Source organism: Scomber japonicus, chromosome 2 (genome assembly GCF_027409825.1).
Source record: "Scomber japonicus isolate fScoJap1 chromosome 2, fScoJap1.pri, whole genome shotgun sequence".
Lineage (NCBI taxonomy): Eukaryota > Metazoa > Chordata > Actinopteri > Scombriformes > Scombridae > Scomber > Scomber japonicus.
Genome location: NC_070579.1, coordinates 13,157,088 through 13,173,100, shown reverse-complemented (window position 1 = coordinate 13,173,100; position 16,013 = coordinate 13,157,088).

Below are 16,013 nucleotides of genomic sequence, written 5' to 3'. Positions count from 1 at the left end.
AATCATGGTGCGTGTGTGTGTGTGTGTGTGTGGGTGTGTGTGTGGGTGTGTGCACATGCATTGGTGGCGTAGTGGACTTTGCGATTGATTATCTCATCTCTCTGATCATTAAAGGGTATCTCTGCAGAGGATACAGGGTGTCCTTACTTTTGAACCATCTCACATTTAGACAAAAATTTTGGATGAATCTCATAAATTATATAATTAAGCTTCTTTTGACCTCCACTGCACAAAAGTTTAGGACAGTTAAGGGCTGCATCAATTAATTGATATATCGATTAGATGCCAACTATTAAATTGGCATTAATTGGCAACTGTTTTGATAATCAGTCCATTAGCTTTCCAAATGTGAATATTTTCTTTCTTTTTCTTTAGTCTTTGATGATAGAAAACTGAAAATCTTTAGGGTTATGGGGGTGTGAGATTTTGAAATTTGACATTTGGGAGATGTTATTTTGGGCTTTAGAGATACAATGATAGACATTTTTCACCATTTCTGACATTTTCTAAATTACAGGTTGGGCATGTACAGTCTTGACTATAATAAGTGTTACACATCTGACAAGGGTTGTGACGTAGTGCATGTGTGTGTGTGTGTGTGTGTGTGTCTTTCCAGGCTGCTATTTGTGGAAAGAGTTTAATTTGGAAATGATTTCGAGATGATGAATTTCAAATGTGAATGTTAATGTGTGTGCATGTGTGAGCGGAGCAATTACAAACACTGAGTCTTGTTTTAACTTCACAATCTCCAATTCAAGCATTAACTCTTTGTTCAAATGTCATATTGATGCTCAATTTGTATTTAAAAAAAAACAAAAAACAACATGCATTCATGTCTTTTTGTTGGACTTGGAAGGAAAATGCCCTTGTTATGCAGCTCTGCAGTTTTGTAGCTGAGAGCTGTGAGGCAGTGAATTGGTATTCTGTGATGAATCAGCTAATCAGAGATCAATGACTGTTGACAGCTGCTCTACAAATCAGAGGGGAGCTCCATGTGCTCTGTGTTTTTTTTCTTTTTTCATTTTAGCCAAACTTGTTAATGTTTCAGCAGTAATCCATACACAAGGTATGACATGGTGCCTCCAGCAAGGGTGAAAAAACAGGTTGCTCAAGTGACACATGCACGCTATTGTGAGGTTAAAACAGGACTCAGTGTTTATAATTGCTCTGCCCACACATGCACACACACTGACATTCACACTTGAAATTAACCATGTCTAATTTGTATCCAAATCAAATGTTTTCCACAAATAGCAGCCTTGACGGACACTCACACACACACACACACACACACACACACACACACATACACACACACACACACACACACACACACACACACACATACATTGCTGTGTAACCATTGACAGAAAGGTATAATTAAAGAAAGCTTGCAGGATTTCTCTTGGTTGTCTCATTTGCAATCTCTCTGTCTCCCTAACAACCCTTCTTCTCTTTCACTCATCTCCCTCTTACTTATCTCTCTCTCACTCTATCCTTCCAGTCGTGATTTACTCCTCCAGCAGATTTTCTCCTCCAGAGACCCAAAATCCTTAACTGGAGGATTTCATCTTTTTACGCTCTAACAAGAGCATGAGATGACACAAAAATATGAATGGAAAAATGTATACGAAATCCAGCTCTATCTGTCTCACCCTGTCTCACCATACTCTGTGTATTTATCAGTGTCTGTGTGTGTGTGTGGAAAATATGAATATGAATGGAAAAATGTATACGAAATCCAGCTCTATCTGTCTCACCCTGTCTCACCATACTCTGTGTATTTATCAGTGTCTGTGTGTGTGTGTGTTTGTTTGTGTGTGTTTCTGCCTCTGAGTGTGTGTTCATCTGTGTGCATGTTACAACAGAGTACAATGTTACAGAAACAGAGAGAAGATTGAAAAAGGGGATGATGTAAACTAATCTCTGTCAGCAGGCTACTTCTCCCTGGAGGCAAGAAGTTCATTTCACACATACAAGAAACTGAACACACACACACACACACACACACACACACACACACACACACACACACACACACACACACACACACACACACACACACACACACACACACACACACACACATTGAAACACACAAAACATTTCCTTGCTACAAAGAGAAGATAATCTTAATAACTAAATGGAAAAAACAAAGATACTTTATGTATGTGTGTATGTGTGCGCACATAATAGTGCAAACATAAGAAATATGTGATAAATTGATATATATTTCTTACAATTTGTCAAGTTAGTTGAAGGCACCTGGAACAACCACAACAACATGGACGTCAGTCGCTAGCCAGACTCTACATTTCTGTAGTTCACCGGAGGTGGAACAAGTTACCAAATTTCATCAAATCTACAGAGTCCCTCTTGATCTTTAAGTAAAAGCTAAAACTTTCGTGAGCACCTCCACACCAGAGGACTGGAAATAAAATCTGACTTTGATCTGCTTCTTTGCACTCCATGCATTGCCTCTGTGCACTGCCTGTTGGCACCTACCCACCCATTGGACTTAAACTTAGCTTTATGGCACTTGAAGGCACTGGAGGATCAATTCTAATGTCTCTGGTCTTCCTCTGACTTTTGATCTACAGCAGCAGCAGCATCAAGACCTTATGAATAAAACTAGGAGAAACTACATTTTTTAAATTATATTTTTTGTTTTTAAAATGTTTCTTATTTTATTATTATTTTATCAGTGTAGTTTTACATTTTTCTACTCATTTAAATTTCTTAACTAGAAAAAGCCTTTTGCAAGAGTGGCCAAGATGGGCAACCACAATGAATATATCAGAAAAATCATAAATGACTAAAAACATCTGCAGCCAGTTGAGAAGATGGATTATGCAACAACTGATTTGAATTCCAGTGGAGGAACCAGTGCTTTGGTTTATGACCACGTACCTGCAAAACTGAAAACATATTCCCATCAACCTCTGCTGTACCATGTACATGTTGTAAATGTTGCATGCTTACAGGCTAGTCTAAGATGGTAACCCTGGTAAATATAACCTGCTTACATCAGCATGTTTGTATTGTCACTGTGAATATATTAGCATGCTGATATTAGCATGTAGCATAAAGCACCTGGATCTAGGTTCTTAGTCTCCTCTTTCTCATCCTCTTCATCTTGTGGATGACTCCCAGGTTCGTAATCATTGATTCAGAGAGGCAACACCAGATATGACGGTAAATTAATGTATATCTACTACGGCAAAATACAACTGATGAGGGTTTAAAATTGATAACCTTTGTTAAAGAAAAGGTTATCTTCTTTGACTAGGATTTTACTCTAGCATATCAGACAAAAAACACTATCTAATCACATGTGAGAAGTATTGATCTTCTCTTTTCTCAACTCTCCACCTCAAAGTGTATTTCCGATTACTTTAACCGAACACGGGATACATGTTTGAGACAGAGAGAGAGAGAGAGAGTACCGTCATGCATGAAGGCATGACTCGAGGGCTACATAGTCACACACAAGCACACATTTACACTGAACATGCATGCACCTGGCTGAGCTGGTCACTGGTGCATGTACACCCCTGACATGCTTCCTACATGCACATCTGTCACAGATGCACATCACAGCACCTTGTCACCCCCACACCACCATTTTTCTGCCCTCCATATGTCTACCCTTTCTGCTCAAACACACACACACACATATGCTGCCTTCACTGCAGTTTCCAATTTCAAAGACCCAACAAAGTGAACTGTATCGTTCAACAAAGAAGGCAAAAGTTTTATGTTGCATCCAAGCTGCCAATACATCAAATGTGGAGGGAGTGAATGGAAGCAACAGCAGATTCTTCAGGAGATGTATTTTCCTATTTGATATTCCACTGTTCTCATTCATGTCACTTGCTGTGATTAATTCTGTCGGTGAAGCACGACACATCTATGCACAAAAACACAACGTTTATCATTTTTATTTTTTGACCAAAAGCCACTGAACACAAAACGAGTTATATATAGAACCTATGAGACCTTGAAAGCAGCAACAACAAAGGGAATGAGTTGATGAGAGAGTGACATATGAGTCCTCGTCAAGATATGTGTATGAGGCAAAGCAAGAGACACTGTGTGAAGACTGTAAGAAAAAGGGTGAAAGTTACAAGGTGAATGTATCTTCACCTCTTCTGTCCCATTGGACCAAAAAGCCACACTGCCCCCCACAGGCTGGCCAATCCTTTATCCTGTGTGTGTGTGTGTGTGTGTGTGTGTGTGTGTGTGTGTGTGTGTGTGTGTGTGTGTGTGTGTGTGTGTGTGTGTGTGTGTGTGTGTGTGTGTGTGTGTGTGTGTGTGTGTGTGTGTGTGTGTGTGTGTGTGTGCGTATTGTGGGTATCTGTATTAATCACAGTTTTCAGACAAAAAACTGTTAACACCCCTCACATTGCAGAAACTGGTGACCAAAAAGCCTTTGGGAAATGAAAATTGCTATCAACACTCTCATAAGTGACAAAATCAAGTTTGTGTGTGTTTGTGGCAGATTGGCACCTCACAGCCGGGTCACAGGAACCAATCAGCACCCATGTTCAGACGATGACCTGACCCTGAAAGATCACTGCGCGTGGGAAGGGTGGCTGGCGGCTGAAGGGTCTTTCCCACGCAACCTTCCACTTTATTATACGCACACATGAGACCACTCTCTCTCTCTCTCTCTGACGCACACTCACACACACGCACGCACACACACACACACTTGGACACACACATATGCACAAGCACACACATCCAAATTAGCCAGCAGCTGAACACCTGCCCTCTCACCCAGGAGGAGATTTGATTGTTTTTGGTTTTTACAAGCATTTAGGTTTAATGTGCAGCTGCAGAGTGGCATGTGTGCAAGCCTTTATGCGTGCGTGTGTGTGTGTGTGTGTGTGTGTGTGTGTGTGAGCGTGAGTGCGTCAGAGAGAGAGAGAGAGTGAGAGAGTGGTCTCAGCTGCACTGGTTGAGAATCAATTCAATTGAAAACATTTTATCTCTATACATCATTCTCTCCCTTTAACCAGCCTTACACATACTTTTACATTTTCTATCTCTCTCTCTCTCTCATTCCTCTAACAGGTTTCAGAATAATCTTCAAACGTCAAGTCACAGAGGTCTTGCTGGTTTTCACCCCAGCTGTCTAATCAGGGACTCATTTACACCTGGATGTTGTTTTTGATAGAAGAGGAAGGCAAGGAGAGATGTGGAACTAACACGTAAGACAACAAATTCACTTCCTCTAAGCAGAATCCTTATAGGCTTCATAAATGCTGTTCTATTACACTATTGCATTATTTTTTATTTTACCTGTCACAGCTGGAAAAGAACAGGTGTGAATAATGAAATTAGTGATGGGCAGAATTCCATTTAGCTGCTTTGTTTCAGGGTCCTGGTATTGTGCATGCTGACTCACTGTCACACTGTCATGGTTTTCTGGGACTCTGGCATAGAACAGAGCTTTTTCTTTTATGACAAGTCAGAGGTTATGTTCACATTACATGCTGAAGTGGCCCAAATCTGATTTTTTTTTTTTGCCTCCAAGTGACTCACTTTTTCACGGTCATGTGAACCAACCAAATCAGATTTTTTTTTTTCACATCACATCTGGGTCACTTGCATATGTGGTCCCATATCATTCTTTATATCTGATCTTTGGCTATGTGACTGCTGTCAGAACGGTCAGATCAGAATTCATGTGTTTTGGGTTTTGTTTTTTTTTAACGTCTCACTTCTCTTGCTTGTCGACATCATTCAGTGTTGACACCCTCACAGCCCGGTAAAAATAAACATGGAGAAGAGCAAGAATGCAGGAGATGAGGACGTTTCAGATTTGTTTATGGGGAAGCTTCTATTCAAGCTAAACTGGAACTAACTTATCGTAACCAAATGCTAGCACAGCCATGTCATCCATGTTTATGATTTGACTGTGGAACAAATTCTGTTATTGTTGTTATTCTTGTACACAGGCGGTTCACATTTTAGTTAAATCTGCAAATGCATGGCAGTTTAGGATGTCTATAGTGTCTGCACCAGAGTTGGATTCATGTCACATTCAAACATTAATGTGAAGCATCAACATAAAAAGACCTCAATAATCAGAACTGAGCATTAAAGGACAGGTTCACAATTTTAGAAGTCAGTCTTAAAACAACAGTCAGGTGCCCAAATGAATATTTTGAATAGGTTTTTCCTGCCATAATCATTCCTCCTGCTAATATTGGCAATTAGAATATCCCTTAATAATGGAGGCCAAAAACCACAAGCTTCCTTCTGTGCAAACATATATTTTAAAGTTTATCTGAAGCTATTATGAAGCTTTAACTGCTCGAATAAGTAGAATTAAGTATATCTTCCTATATTAGAGTCTTTTTCCTATAGCCTCTTTTTGTTATTATACTTCCATCGCAGCTCAACAGGGAAACATTGTCTGAGGAAACACAAAGAGGGAGCGTTATGTTAAAAAGGAGGCTGTAAAAATGGCAGATATCCAGTTGATATGACTAACTCAGATTGCTGAAGCCTGATATAAGCTTCAGATACAAATTTAAACCTATTGTTCTTTCTCAACATGTCTTCTTATACATCGCTGTGTCCTCACTCATATTGTATAACTGAAGTCACAAACCTAAAACAAATGAATGCATGCAAGAAGAAGATATTAAAGTCTTTACAGAAGCTATTTGAATACCTTTGTTGAAGATAAAACTGTTATTTCACTGATCCATGACTTCAATAAATGAATAATTTATAGGTTTAGTTTATGGGAAGACTCCCCAGACCAGAGCGACCAGTTCTTACCTTTCTTGAAACGACTACAAGTACTGACTTGACAGATTAGATTTAACGGTTACTCATTGGGGAAACAGACCAACTGATGCACTGATCAGATATGCTGGATCAGTATTAGCTCCAGTATTGACTTTGATTAAGAGAATTGGGTGTTAGCCATAATATGAAAATTCAGTTAATGTTGTAGTGCAACCGCAATACCTGAACTCATATCACCTTAATGATTTCAATGAGTTCTACACACTCTGAAGTATACAGATAAAAGTTTGGAAAAAGTAGCACTGGACTGGTATCAGATTGGTGGTCTGTTTCATCAGATACAGTGAGTCAAGGTAGCCTATCTGAATTAGTATTGGGAGAGATTCATTTAAATAATGGACCCATAAACTTTAAAAAGGAAGGGAAAAATCAACACCAATGTAGACTTCAGAAGGAGACATTTCTTCAAGGAAAAGCCATCATAAAATGAAGCCAGAACAACTCGGTCTCTTGAGAAGTCTCTACTTGAGAAGTAATCACATTCTTTCCAAATGATATTCCCATATTTGGTGTTTTGATGATCATGATGGAGAGAAATGTCATTATTATTTTTGGACCTCAATAAAACAGTGACCCAACCTGCTATATATCAGATATAACACTATAGACAGAAGTATCAATATGAATATATTGTAGAAAACATAACCGGTATAGACAGTGGTATAAGTGTGGTATAAATAATTAATTAATATGAATGCACTATAGGTCAGTTGTAAGATTTATAAATGTGAATATGAATAAATGTGGGTACACCAGAGCTCAGATATAAGTGGTATAAACAGTCGTATGAATATGAATAATAATGGTAAATATTGGTTAGTAATAGACAGCAAGTGTTTCAGTCTTGGAGAAAGGTGTGTTGGGATTAGAGGTGATCAGTTCAGCCTTTGGAGGAAGGGGATGGTGGGGGTATCTGGGGGTCGTTGGGGTTGTAGGGGAGGGCGCTGTCATTTATTCAGGTTTCTCCTTCAATTTCTTTTCTGCAAACATTGTGATCAGTTTTACTCATCATTTCAACTTTCTGTGGCTCACTATGACAGAACAAATGTGATGAAAAGATTTAAATTTAGATTGAGCATCTTCTACATTATTACATTTCTCACTGAGTGTGTCATTTTGAATTTATTATCACTGATCATTAGGCCTGCTTAAAGAAAACTCTCTTTTGGACCCCAAGAGGATGCCTTGCATCTGGGTGTGATGTATGGTGTGACTGCACTTATTAGAAAGTGCTGTGGGGAAGTGATGGAGGGCATGTTTAGATGATTAATGAAATGGGGCTCAGGATTAAGAGCCACTGACCCTGCAGGCAAGCACACGACATGTGACTTGACCCTGTGTGTATGTAACATTGTGAGGCTGCAGTGAGGAGTGCCAATTATATTTAACTCTCCTGGGCTGTAGTTTAGCTTAGCATAAGGACTGGAAACAGGGGGAAACAATTAGTGTGTTCAGTGGTAACAAAATTAATTAGCACATTATATCTTGTGCAAAAATATAATGTTTAAAAATGACCATTCATAGTTTTAAAGAGGGTTATGGACTGGACTATTTCATGGCTGTGACCAGTAACTCATCAGTGAAATGGTGAACTGCTTTTACATTACAGTTTTTGTACAGATTAAACAACCTCTTTCTCCGGTCTTTACCGTACAGACACGAGAGTGGTATCAATTCTCTCATCTAACTCTCTCTCTGCCAGAAAATGAGAGTCCTGAAATGTCAAACTATTACATTAAGTGCATAACAACTAGACTGCACATTCTTTATTCCTCTGACACTCTGGAGTCAACCACAGATGTTAGTAGATACAGCTTTTAAATTAATTAAATGGTTTTAATGGGATAGCATCATTCATCATCAGGAACGTTTTTGTGAAAAGTATGTTTTCTTTCCCAGCATCACAGTTTATATGTATGGCACCACATTCCCAACCTTTTGTGCTTTTTGTCTCTTTTTTAACTCAGTTCCAAGTAAAAACAGAAATCCTTTTCTTTATTAGTGTCCACTTTGTAAAATCTTATTTAAGTGATAAAGTTTAGGAAGAACAATCTTTTCTAGCTGCATCATTCATGTCAATATCCTGTACTAGACACCATCAAATTCTGTTAGCATTCACATATTGATTCATTGTTAAAGTAAATGCTGGATAGTTTCAGATGTGTAGTTTCTAGCAGTGAATTGGGACTCTAATTTTGCGGATCAGAAATGTTCTGTCTGACCATCCATAAACAGTGTCCTCTAATGGCAATGTGTCCAAACTGGCTATTTTCAACACAGCTGTGCCCCAAGGTATAATTCTAGTTTAGAATCCAACACACAGATTTTAGCTTATGTAAATAAAGTGGTGATATGGCTCTCACCAGTCTCCTAATACCCCTTTTCCACCGAGCTGGAGCCAGTGCTGGTTCGGAGTTAGTGCTGGAGCCAGTGCTCAGTTGGTGCTAATCCAAGCACCTCTTACGAACCTGTTGCTTTTCCACCGGCAAGGAGTCACCCAATTACGTCACTGTATAACGTTGCCAGCGCGCGCTTTTGAAGCACTTCCATGATTCACCAGTAAGCGGCAGCAAAATGGCACAAGGCATCTAGCCTGCCGGAAACAAAGAAGAAGAAGAAGAAGACGACAGCTCTGGCAAAAAAATGATAAAAATAGTACTTTTAATCAACAAATCTTTAACCCTCTGTAAATGCCATGCTTGTCAGCTAATGAAAGTTAACCCCGCTAGTCGGCTAATAAACGTTTAACCCTTCTAGCCGGCTGATAAATGTTAGCCCCGCCCCCAGTCCGCTGACGTAATCGGTTCTTGCTTTAGGCCAGCAAAGAGTTGGTGCTTGCTCTGGCTCCCGTTCTGAGGCTCCAGGCTGGAGCTTTGGCGTTGGAAAAGCAAAGAACCGGTGCTTAGCCAGGCTCTGGCCCCAAACCAGCACCAGTTCCAGCTCCAGCTCCAGCTCGGTGGAAAAGGGGTATTGTAGGACGTTGAAGGTCTGTATTTTAATCTTGTCCCTCCACAACTGATGTCAACTGTGTTCTTGAGATAAACATTAGTAAAACCAAAGAAATGGTCATATCCAACAAACACTATACTACATTTCAGACTTATTTCAACCACTAACAATCATAGAGCATCCCTGTTGAAAAGGTTGTTTTAAAAAGTTAAGAATTTATTTGGCTAGCCACCTTCATTGTCATGTCTTCCCTCCTTGTCACAGTCCTGAGCCAGCGTGTGACTAAGTCAAACAAAGATGAAGCAATATAATGATTGGGTCTAATGAAAGAATGCCCTGCATAGTAATTAAGACTCTGCGAATTAATAGCTGTAAAACTGATGGACCTGGATCAGTCATTAAAGGTCAGGAACGCTGAAGAACTGTTGTCTAATCCCAGTTATCGCTGTTCTGAATTAAGATTTATTTATTTATTCATTTTGGAAGAAAAACAATCCGAGTACGTTTATTTGACCTTCTAAAATGGTTAACTGATTTCCCCTCATCAATAATCTGCTAGACGAAGACTTCATTCCTGACCCAAGAAGACCTTTTTGGCTTACTTCAGTCATTACGGGCTACACTAAGAAATGTGCCTTTGTGGTACTGAATTGTGTTTCTATTCTGAGGAGTTTTTGATGCGTATTTCTCAGCAACAAAACACCATACAGAGACAATCAAGTAAGCGAGGATATTTTTAAATCACTAATGGAATGCTCATCTATCTGTTCATTTTCATTAAGTGAGTGCATGTCTGTCTGTACATACATACATCCAATATGCTGCTTTTATAATTATACTATTTTCTTTTATAGAGGTTGCAATATAATTGATTATCTATGTCAAAGTGGAGTGGGAGAAAATTAAAAGTTTCTATGTTTGTCACTACAGGTACAGTGGGAGACAATTTATAGATAGAATTGGTTAAAAGTGAGAAAAGAAGTGAGTTTGGAGTAGGACAGGTAAAGGGCAGTAAGGGGTAAAGGGAGAGAGATTGCAAGATGGAAAAGAGGAAAATGAAAGCTCATGGTGTGTGTCCCTCAGGGCATAGCATCATTTTTCTGAGGAATCTGCGTAACAACATCCACACCCTCTACACTCGAAGGCCTGGGAATGCCTTTGGGCATCCCCTTGTGCAAGTGTGTGTAGGAACACATGCTCTTACAGGCCTACAGTATTTATGGAAGCGTAACAAAACTAATGAAGTGGTTGTTTATGTATTATGATATCTGCTATTACATTCGAGCAGGTTGAATTTGTGTTCTTTGTGCCTCTTGTGTTTTCTTTTCTTTTATGTGATGTTTATAAGTGTGCCGTGTGGCCACTCTGTCTCCTCCTCCACCACAGTGTGATGCTGGATAATTGTATGTGATTACAGGTGCACAGGGAAATGCTTCAGATTGTGATCCCAGAAGTCCGCACTGCAGCTCTCTGAGACCAGCTGTGAAGTCCTGCAGTCAGGCAGGACACCTGAAGAGCTGGCCTGCATGAGATGAGGCGGAGTTCCAGATTAACTGTCCGCTTTGTTGCTACAGGGATCACACAGCAGAAGCTAAAGGATCAGGCTCACACATACACAAAGAAAGTAAAACAAACAAAAATATCATAGATCCACAGACTCATGCACCAGCGCACAGTGTGAGCCATTGGTTTTGTATTTCTCTCTGTCCAGTCCACACAATTACACTGAAGTCTGTGGTTATATTTTCCCCTTTCTTACTTCAATAGCTTTCCTTTCTCACTTACTTTTATGCATTCTCCTTCTCCTAAAAGGGCCCTGGAAGCTTAGACTGTGATTTTCACACCCCCATCTATCTGCTTGACTCACTAAAAAGCAACCCCTCTGTATTGCAATCCTCTCTTTCTCCCACCGGTGTTACACTTATCCCCACATCCCTCCCTACCTCTTTGAGTCCACTACAGGTGTGACCTAACTCCTTACAATTCCCTCTTCATTTCCTTACTTGCTGCCTTTTTTCACATGAAAGGCTTCCTGCTACCCTCAGCTCACCCCCATTCCCGCCCTTTCTTCTCAGTGCGCCCTCACCCTCTCTTTTAGCCCCAGGAGATAGCTTGGATAACAGGTGGAGCCGCTGGTTTTAAGGGGATCAGGTTTCTATCTGCCTGAAATGCAAGAATGCAGCATCACCTTGAGCTACAATGAAAGAAAACGATAAACTACAGTTGTGTGCGCAAAAGCACAAAGACTCACAAACCATCTAGTGGTTCCATTGTTTGCGTGTTCGATTAGAAAAGTGGACCTCTATTCATACACTTTATTAGCTTTTAATGTTGTGTCTTTGTAATTATTTTTTCTCACAAATGGAAAGAAAGCAAGAGAAGGTAGAAAGAGATCAAGAAAGAAACAGTATAATTCTGCTGCACAAGCATGAATAGACATACTATACACACACATAGATAAGAGTTGTCAGGTTTCACGTAGCCTTGACATCATGTTATAGACGCAATCAAAACCTCAATGTGCTGTATCTTTATACACAAGAGGATGTATATGATATTGATGTAGACTATATACTCTGTCTAGGTGTGGTGCATATGCTGTGTTGAAGCTTGATTCATATCCAACAGCCTGGAGCAATTACATGATGGTGAAAGAGCAGCTTACAAAAAACAGCCATTGTGCTGATGGGAACAAGAGTCCTAAAAGCAACAAGGATACGCAATTGATGCTGTTAGTCAATGTCCTACAGCTATACTTTAAAATCACTGCCTCTCTCTCTCTCACTCTGTCTGCAACCACTTTTTTTCCATTGTGTATATCCTCCTATAGTACTCCACCACTATGACAAGTCAGTTAATATTGACATTATCTCTCTCCACCAAGATGACAGCTCGAGCTGCAGGAAGCCACTCATTAACTCTGCATGCGCTTGTATGGGAGTGCATGTGTTGGTGGGTGTGTATGCACACGCACTACCGTGTTGATTGCTGGGACAGAAGTCATTAGCCTAGTCAAACAGGTGTTAAAGAGACAGGGGACAGTCCCAATGTTTGCCTGTGAGAGAATAACAGAGATTGGTGTCATCGTTCAGCCCTATCATGGAGCCCTCTGTGGAGGTCATCTCGTCTCTGCACGGAGTGTGTTGAAGAGAGCGGGGGCACTATGTGTGTGTGTTGGACAGATAGAGAGAGTGAGAGAGTAGGGTTACTGTTTGTGTGTGTGTGTGTGTTGACAGAGAGAGTGGGGTTACTGTGTGTGTGTGTGTGTGTGTGTGTGTGTGTTGGACAGATAGAGAGAGTGGGGTTTAGGTGTGTGTGTGTGTGTGTGTTGGATAGATAGAGAGAGTGGGGTTTAGGTGTGTGTGTGTGTGTGTTGGATAGATAGAGTGGGTGAAAGCACAGACTGAGAGAAAGATTTGTCAAACAGATGTAGCTAGATACGTTTAGATAGATGTCCATGCACATGTCAGGTTAGATATCAGTCTGAGGTAAACTTACAGGAGGAATATTGTGTGCAGAAATGTGTGTGGTTGTGTATGTAATTATATGTCTCTCCCTGGGTGAGAAGCCATAACAGGATGCTTTGGTGATAGAGAGCAATAGATGGATTGAGGGTAGAAAATGCAGTGGTAATTGTACTGGATACACAGGTAATTGGAAGCTAAATTGTCTTCAGAATTAGAACCTGTGAGCACTCAGTCAGTCTCTGTATTGGAACCAGATAACTCACTGTGTGTGTGTGTGTGTGTGTGTACGTGTGCGTGTGCGTGTGTGAGTATATGCTGACAAATGTTCGTGGAGAGAGGTTGAGAGACGGGGAAATATATAGACTTGGATGACTAATAAGAACTGGGCACATTACAAAATTAAACCAATAAGATTATGCAAAATGAATGCTTGAAGGTATGTGGCCCAAATACTTTGCATTATTAAATCTGACATTTATAGAAATGTATTTTACCCAAGCGTGTATTTCCAGGTCTGAAAAGAGAAGCCTATGCGGAACAACCTTAAACATACATTTGCTCTAATGGCCAGCAGGGGGCAACACCACTGGTTCCAAAAAGAAGTCGGTTTGTATAAAATGAGAAAACTACCCTTCAACTCACTTGATTTATTACCTCAGTTAACATTTTCCTAATGAGTTTATGGTCTCAATGGCTAGTTTGAAGTGTTCTTCAATACAGCATGATGTTCATTTTGCAAGTTATGGTCCCATCTAATTTTCAAATCTGACTATTAAAAAGGGTATGCGAGCCTCTACCATGGCGACAGTGATGGTTACGCATGGCGTATTCACAGCAAATAGCCATGGCTGTTGCTATTTCAGTGTGTTTTCAGTTCAGGAAAGTTAATTGTAATATTTTGGTTGTCTGAAAAAATCTTGTTCAGCATTTGTTTGTAATAAAATACAAGTGAATAAAATATGAGTGGAATGTTCAGTTTTAATTATTTTAAGCCTGGTTTTCACAAGCGAAAATTAGCGTTAGCATTATCCAAGTTAACCACAGACTTTAACTGCGAAGTGCTAACCAAGCTAGCAACTAGGGTCAGCTCTAGCCTCTTGTCAAAATCATGGATAGGTCTATAGAAACAGTCAAAATATGGTCACTTCTCATCACTTGTGGTTACAAAAGTCTAAGTTAGGGGCGGTCAAAATGTCAAACTCTATGTATTTCTATAAAGTCCTAGGGATGACTTTCCAAACAGGCTTAGGGTATTTGCCATTGGTCTATGTTATGTCCCTACAGAAATAAGCATTAAATATATACATTTCTGCAATAAAACAATGAATACAATGGATATTTAGACTCCTAGACTCACGACATCAATAAGATTATACACATTTGACTGAATCACTATCATTATCATTATCAAGGCAGACAGTATATTAGTAAGTCTTCTAAGTAAGTTCTGTAGTTGTTTAGCTTTGTGTGTGTTTTTCATTGTCATAGTTGAGGTATACTGTATCTTACATGAATAATTGAATAACCGAATTGTAAAAAGTCCCTTCATAACTTCTACTTTTTACAGGGTTTCATCAGATCAAATCTAGTCTGATATACCAGAGGGTAAAATGTGGACAACATGTTACTTCGAACATTTTCCTTTATGCATTTTCAGCCGTCTTTCAATTATAATTTGAGTCTGTTCTAGAGAATATTTTCGCCTGCAGCTAAATGTGTTAAATTCTGCTTACATTCATTCACATAACATTACTGCAATATCCATGACCTGCCTCTGCTGGAACAGGACAGAGACCCGAGGAAAGTAAATGAGATAGCTTTATTAGAAATGTGGGAGGGAGGAATGGCTCTGGGAATCTAAAACAATTCAGAAACAGTTTGAAGAAAGAGAAAGTAGAGGTCAGAGGTGACCAAGGGGCATCATGATATTTAGAGCATGGTTATATTTCCATTTCAAAAATACCTTGCTCAAACTCAAGGGCACCATCATGGAAAGTGGGACCCAAGGCTGTTTAAAAAAAAAAAAAAAAAAAAACCACGGTTACAAACAAATCAAAGTCAAAAACCATAGTTGTTTGTTGTAGGTTGTCAAAATGGTGACGATATCATGGCAACTGGCAGACATCCAAAGTTTAAGAGCAGTCTTATTGTCTCTAAACATGTTACTGCTTGTCTGCTGTGGAGATACTGTAGGTGCAGATGGGTGACTGAAGGGGGACTAGGAGACCAACATCCAAAGGTGTAAAGTTGACTGGGCAGGCAGAGAGGGTGGAACATGTCAGCCAGGTGTGTGGTCGCTACATTTTTAGCACCTTGTAGGTGAGGAAAAGAATCTCAGAGGAAATGCAGTCTGACAGGGTAAGGTTTGGGTATTGTGAAGCAAGAAAAAAATATGGTGAAAAAACTGGGTTACACATTACAATAAAACCCAGCAGTGTTTTTGTGTGTTTGGGTACCAGTAGCCTCCTGAATTGCTTCCCTTTCTATGCATATAGACTCTCCAAGAGTCTAAAAATCATACTGTTGGAGTGAGCGCCATTGTTCCGAACAATTTTCAGTAATTTGATGATGGTGACGTAGTACAGTCTGATATGACGCTCCAAAATCTCCCTTTAATTGGCTTGAGGTCTGGTGATTGTGATGGCCATAGTATAGAATGAGTAAGAGGTGGATAGAGTGTTTAGTCCTTTAGAAGATGGGGATTTTGGTGATTTGATGTGGATACCAGACCAACTTCTGAGGTTTGGCAAAGCAGACTGAGAGCTAGAC